Source organism: Solanum dulcamara, chromosome 1, assembly GCF_947179165.1.
Source record: "Solanum dulcamara chromosome 1, daSolDulc1.2, whole genome shotgun sequence".
NCBI classification, from domain to species: domain Eukaryota; kingdom Viridiplantae; phylum Streptophyta; class Magnoliopsida; order Solanales; family Solanaceae; genus Solanum; species Solanum dulcamara.
In genome coordinates, this window is record NC_077237.1 from 82,739,962 (window position 1) to 82,746,963 (window position 7,002).

The following is a 7,002-nucleotide window of genomic DNA, read 5'->3' on the forward strand; positions in this document are numbered from 1 at the left end:
ATCTATCTTAGTTTCATAATTCTTTAGTAAATCGTTAATGAGAGAGTCTTGCGGTACATAATGTTATAAATTAGTATCAATATTATAAAAAATAAAGGTTTGACTAAATGATTATACATAAAAAAAATAAAATTAAAAATTGTGAATGATCAAGGTGGATAGCTACATGATGATCTTTAAAATAAACATATATTATGGAATAATTTATAAATATATCATTTATGAAAATAAAATAAAAAATATTAACTAAAATATTATATCATAGAAATTAAATCTCTTTGCCACAAACCAACCAACCAAAAAAGTACAGAACATTGAAACATCCTCAACTTTACTAAATTATTAAATTATCGAGTACATCATAATCAAAATTATTATATTATTTTTTTATAATGAAAAAATCGTTCAACTTAACATAAATATCATTGAAAATCACTAAATAAATTTTTAGAACCAAAGTATCAATCAACTCTTCCTAAGTATGATAGAAAAAATTATCTCCTTTTTTTTTTTTTTGGCTACCAAAGAAAATTTTGGTAGTATATTAAAATAGGAATATATCAGTACATAAGGTAAAAGAAAAGAAAGTTCAAAATAACTATCCTAATATGAAAATTACAGAAGGTGATGAAGGTATTACATCCAATGTAGTAGTATGGAGAGTATCCTGCTGCAGATCCTCTGGCCTTGACTTTTTGCCATTTTCGACACCTATAAACTCTCACCAGGTGCTATGGTTCAAAGTCAAAAGAATATTTATTCAGGCTTCCAGGATGGAGTAGAAATCCTCCATATTCCTTGTGATGTAATTGCAAACATCTTGGAAAGAATTGAAATATTATCCATTGTCGCAGCTCCGTAGTTTATCTGCTATTATGCAGATGTTGTGTGTTGTTGTTGGTCTTCACATTTGCTAATAAGCATATATGTGATGATCTTTGGCTGGTCTAATCCTCATGTATGGTATGTGTAGTTTCTCTGTGTTTAAAATTCTCTTTGCTTTCACAAGGAGTGAAGTAAAGTTGTCAAAGTGATGATCTCCTGCAAAATCAAAAGCATAGTTAGTTAAAAAATCAGCCAGTCCATTTTCTTCTCTCAAAACATGCTCCACCCTCACTTCCTTATCCCTCCTCTGCTTTGAGATGTCATTTATGATCATTGATATACTCCATGGAGCCTCCCACTGTTCTGTTAAGATCATTTTCATAGTCAAAGAGTCAGTTTCCAACACTACTGGCAGCAATGTGTGTGTAACACAGTATTGGAGCCCTTCACGTATTGCTCTTGCTTCTGCAACCAAGCTTGAACCATCTGGTATTCTTTTTGCTGCTGCATACTGGAGATCACCTGTAGCATTCCTAATGCAAAATGCTAGAGAACTTGGTCCAGGATTTCCTTTTGAGGCTCCATCAGTGTTACATTTATACCATCCTTGTTTAGGAAAGTCCCATTTCACTATTTTGCTTATAATTCTAGGCCTGTATTCTTCAAAAGATTGAAGAATTTGAGATATGCATCTTGGTAAATTTTGTTGCCCTGGGAACCTCATTCTGCACAAATGATAGATGATCATGTTTATCTCATATAGCACCTTGTTGATGGACATCTTCCCTCCATGTATAACTGTGTTCCTCCACTTCCATATCTGCCACAATGTAACCAAAGGAATAACTTTAAAAATGTTACTGAACTTTGAGGGATACTCTGTGTTCCACCAGATTTGTAGTAGTTGCTTGAGTTGTTGGAACTATGTTGTGATGCCTGCAGCATTTTTAACATAGTTCCAAACTTTTTTTGCAAAATTTCCTGTAACAAAAAGATGATCCACAGTTTCATATTGTGTTTGATCACAGCAAAAGCATGATGCCTATGTAGTGATCCCTATCCTTCTTACAACCTCTCCAACTGGTATTTTATATTCCCACAACCTCCATACAAAGAAAGATATCTTAAAAGGTACCCCTGGTATCCATATATTTTTATATTCATTTGATTTGGTTGCTTTGCTCCTCAGTAACTCCCATGCAGTACCTAAACTGAATTTACCTGATGTTGTCATCATCCATCTTGGTTTATCCCAATCTTCATTTAGTTCATGAAATTGCAAGTCTTCTAGTATATGATCCACAATATCAGTAGGAAACAATTGATGCATTTTTTGTATATTCCAACCACCCTGCAACATAATTTGCTTTACATCTTGAACACTCTCATCTATTACAAAATCTTGTGGGATGATGTAGTAAAGAGCCCCTAATTTTGTCCAGTTGTCAAACCATATATTTGCAGTTCCACTCCTTGGTTCCCACCATATTTCATGCTCTATATTGTCTCTAGCCTCTATCATAGCCTTCCATACTTGAGAACCCCCCTTCCACTGCACAGTCTGAGGGTTGTCTCTTTTGCAATATTTGATCCACAAGTAATTTGCCCATAGTGTATTTGTTGTTCTGAATTTCCACCACAATTTTGCACATAATGCTTTTGATACATCAAATAAAGATCTAAATCCTATTCCTCCTTCTTCTTTTGGCTTACACAGATGTATCCAAGATGCCCAGTGTCTTCTTTTGCCTTCCTCACTATTGTTCCAGAAGAATTTTGCAAAGATTTTGTGCATGTCAGTGATAACACACTTTGGAGGTTTGATGGCTGATAACAGATGTATTGGTATACTCATTAATACATTATTGATCAGGACAACCTTTCCTTCAAATGATAGTAATCTTTCTTTCCAATTCTGCAGCTTCGTTTTGATTTTTTTGATCAGATCATTGTAGTCAGCCTTCCTTTTTCTTAAGTGAGTGATAGGGCAACCCAAGTATATGAAAGGAAAAGTACCTTTTTTGAAGCCAGTAATATTTTCCATCTGTTGTATCAGATCATTAGACACTTTACTGTGCACATAGAAGGAGCTCTTGTTTTTATTTATGAGCTGACCTGACAATTGCTCATATGCTTGTAGCACCTGCATAATTAATTTTAAAGAAGTAGCATTAGCAGAAGAAAAAATTATTGTATCATCTGCATAAGCTAGATGATTCAGATTTTCCCTCCATTTGGGCATTCCATAGCTTCTAAATTCATTATGCTCAAATAAAGAGTTTAATGATCTTGATAGAACTTTATTAGATAAGATGAATAGAGTAGGAGAGAGAGGGTCTCCTTGTTTCACCCCCCTGGTGGAGTGGAAGAACCCATGTGTTTGACCATTAACTAGTACAGAGTACCAGTTGTTTGCTATCAACCTCCAATCTTCCTTAAAACTCTGATTAAGTAACTCCATGACACTCTGTCATATGCTTTGGCCATATCAAGCTTGAGTACCACATTGGCTGGTTTTCCTCTTAGTCTAATGTCCGTCACTACTTCTTGAGTTAGGAGGACATTTTCAATGATACTTCTGCCTTTGATAAATTCAGACTGGTTAGGAGATATTATAGAAGGTAGGATGCCTTCCAGTTTATCCTGAACCACTCTAGAAATGACCTTATTGATAAAATTGCTGAGACTGATTGGTCTCATATCAGCAAAAGTTTCAATGTTGTTCTTTTTTGGTATCAGAACCAGGTTGGTATGTGTTACTGATTTAGGAAGAGTTTGGCCATCACAAAAGGCTTTCACCATTCTGTGCACGTCAATACCTACTATGTCCCAACACACCTGATAAAAGGTACCAGTCATCCCATCTGGACCAGCAGTACTATCTGGAGATAATGCAAAAACAGCCTTCTTCACCTCCTCTAAAGTTGGTATGCTTACCAGTTGATCATTAGTTTCCTGATCCACCATATTGGGAACATGTTTTAGCAGATTGAAATCAAGAATGGTAGCTTCTTGTGAGAATTGTTGTTGGTAGAAAATGCAAGCTTCTTCTGCTATTAGTGAATCCCCTTCTACCCAAGCACCTTGTTGATTTTTAATCCTTCTGATTTGTAATCTCTTCCTCCTACCTTTCACAATATTATGAAAATATCTTGTGTTTCTGTCACCCTCTGCAAAACTAGTCATATGTGACTTTTGCCTCCAGAATTCTTCCTCATAATGCAGGTATTTTTTTAAAGCTGCTTGTGCTTGTTGTAGTACCATCCTATTCTCAGGAGTAGGATCATCTTCAAAACATTGCTCTTTAATTCTAACCACCTCTTCTCTTACTGTTATTTGTTTAAAGATATCACCAAAAGTGGCCCTACTCCAATGAATTAAAGCAGATTTCACATTTTTCAATTTCAGTTTGAAACTGACAAAATCATTTCCTTCAAAATCTGTCATCCATGCTTGTTTAACAGCTTCCAAGAATGTGTCATGTTCTGTCCAGAATTTTAAAAATCTGAAAGGCTTCCTTATGTGTTGTGCAAATTCACCACAAGTAAGTAGTAAAGGAGCATGGTCTGAGCCAGTTCTGGATAGATGTTGCACTTCCAGGTGTGCAAACCAATCTTGTAATTTTGAGTTTGCAATCATCCTATTCAGCCTTTTGAATATACAGTCACTACCTATCCTCCCATTCCACCAAGTGAATATGCTGCCCTTATAATTTATTTCAAGTAGCTCACATGAGTTGATACAAAATGCAAAATCCTCGTATTCATGTGGGAAAACAGGCAATCCACCAATCTTCTCATCTTCATTCATAATGACATTAAAATCTCCACCTACCAACCAGGGTAGTTCCATTTGATCAGCCAGATTGTATAGACTATCCCATAAACTGATTCTATCAAGATGATCACACTTTGCATAGATCATTGTTACCATAAGTGATTTTTCCAATTCCTGGAAAAAAAGCTTTACAATAATCTGTTGTTCCTGATCCTGTATAATTTCCACATTTATATTTTCATTTACAAAGAACCATATTTTACCATTGCAGTTGTAGTGGGCATGTGTCATGCCTAATCTTCTTCTGAATGCCTGAATATGCCTATAGTGTTGAAAAGGTTCCATTAAAGCTATAATGGAAAATTTGTGATGTCTGTGTAACATTTGAACTCTGTGAAAAGCTTTTTGTGTTTTCACAGATCTGATATTCCAAAATAGTGTCTTCATCATCATTTAAAAATTGGCTTACAACCTCTCCTTGGCACCACTCTCATGGGAATAGTATCTATGTTTACTTGTTTCTTTCCTTTCTTGAGACTTTGTTGCTTAGACCTTGGTGAAAGATCTACTTCTTTGACCACAGTGCTTAAAATCTGCTCCACTGAATCCTCTTCTTCACTTTTAGAGAAAATGTCCTCTACATTTTGCACCTCAGTGGCCTCATGTATGTGATGAGAGATCACATCATGCAGTTCCTTCAAAGGAGAAGATTTTCTTTGGTGGATTGATGACTGAGAGCTGTTCATTTTCACTTGTGCCACTGCTAAATCCATACTCACTTCCCTTTGAGGAGGAAATGAGCCTATTCCATTGTCAATTGAGATGCTCAGATCTCCATCTTTCATTGTATCATTAGGATAGAATTCGTGGCTGTGATCCAAAGGTGCAAGATTTGAAGTCTGGTTTTCCTCAATCTCCAACTCCTTCTTGTCTGTTGTTGAAATCTGCATATCACTCCCACTTGTTTCTATCCCCTGCATTTCATTGACTGGGATCATTTCTGTCTGCTCCAAATTAAATCCTGAGTCGTGTCCATTTTCAGAAAGTATGTCCTCCTCATTAGTACTGATACCATCTTTATTTACTTGTTGTAAATCTGCTCTTGTTTCTTCAAAATTCTTAGAAAGATCAGTCGCTTCAATTTCCTTCTTGTTAGGATCTGTTTCATTAATAACACAGAGACCTTCATCAGTCACCTCACTCTCACTTTCGTGCTCATTTTTTAGTATCTGCCTTGTTTCCTCCTTGATCTTATCATCTGCTCCCTTGACTTCTACATTATCAGCTTCTTCTTCCAAAATTGTTCCTAACTCAGCAAAATTATTATGGGTCGAAACCACACTCCCCAACTTACCATGTTTCTTATTGTTGTTTATTCCTTTTTCCTTTTTTCCTGGATAAGTAACAACTTTCCCACTTGATAGAACTTTAGGAACATATATTTGGTAGGGGCGTGTCCATCCCTGTTGTCTTCTGCTTTTTGAATCGTACCCCTTCTCATGTTCCTTCCCCTTCTTCTTTGCAGCTTCATTGATGTTTGCCGTGTTTGCCACCAGGTTAGGATGCAGGACTCGACAGTCATCAATTGAATGTCCTTGTAACATGCATTGTGTGCAATATTTTGGCAAATGATCATATTGTATTCTCACCTTTTCAACTCTGATGTCCTTAGTCTTCTCATCTTCAATTTCCATCAGCACACACTTAGGTAGATCAGATAGCAAATCTACCTGGACCTTTACCCTTGCGCAGTTGGGTCTAGTTTTATTTATGGTAGCCATATCCAAAATTAGAGGTTTCCCAACTGCAGATGCCAAAGTAAATAACGATTCTTTCACAAAATATGTTGGGAGTAAATTCGGGAAAGAGATCCAGGCCATGGCTATTGATGTTTCTTCCTCAACCTTAAAGGTAGAAGTATAAATTAATGGCCTCATTTGATATGTAGAACCATCCTTAGATTTCAACCAATAGGCACCCTTCGAGGAAATATTGATGAAGTCCTCCATTAGAGAAAATCTTATCAGTAAGTGTCTGTCTCTCAAGAGACCGATATCACACTTTCCCTTCACTCCACACTGTTGAGGGATGATTGTTCTCAACTCTTGCAACTCCGGCCATCCATAAGAAAACTTACCCACTATAGCATTTTGTAGATTTTCCATCTGCTCCATTCTTGACACTTCTGCAGTTGTCCAGCGCACCACCGGGGTACCCTCAAGGTACGATACCTCTTTCATTGGTATGGAAGGACCTTTGGCTTTAGGAGAGATTCCATGCATAAGGATCTGGGCGAAGTTTGGTGAGGAAGAAGTGGATGATAGAGATGGTTGAGTATCACGAAGAGTTTGAGTGAGGAGGGGGAAGTTCATATGGTTCGTAGTTAGTGGAGTAGCCGCC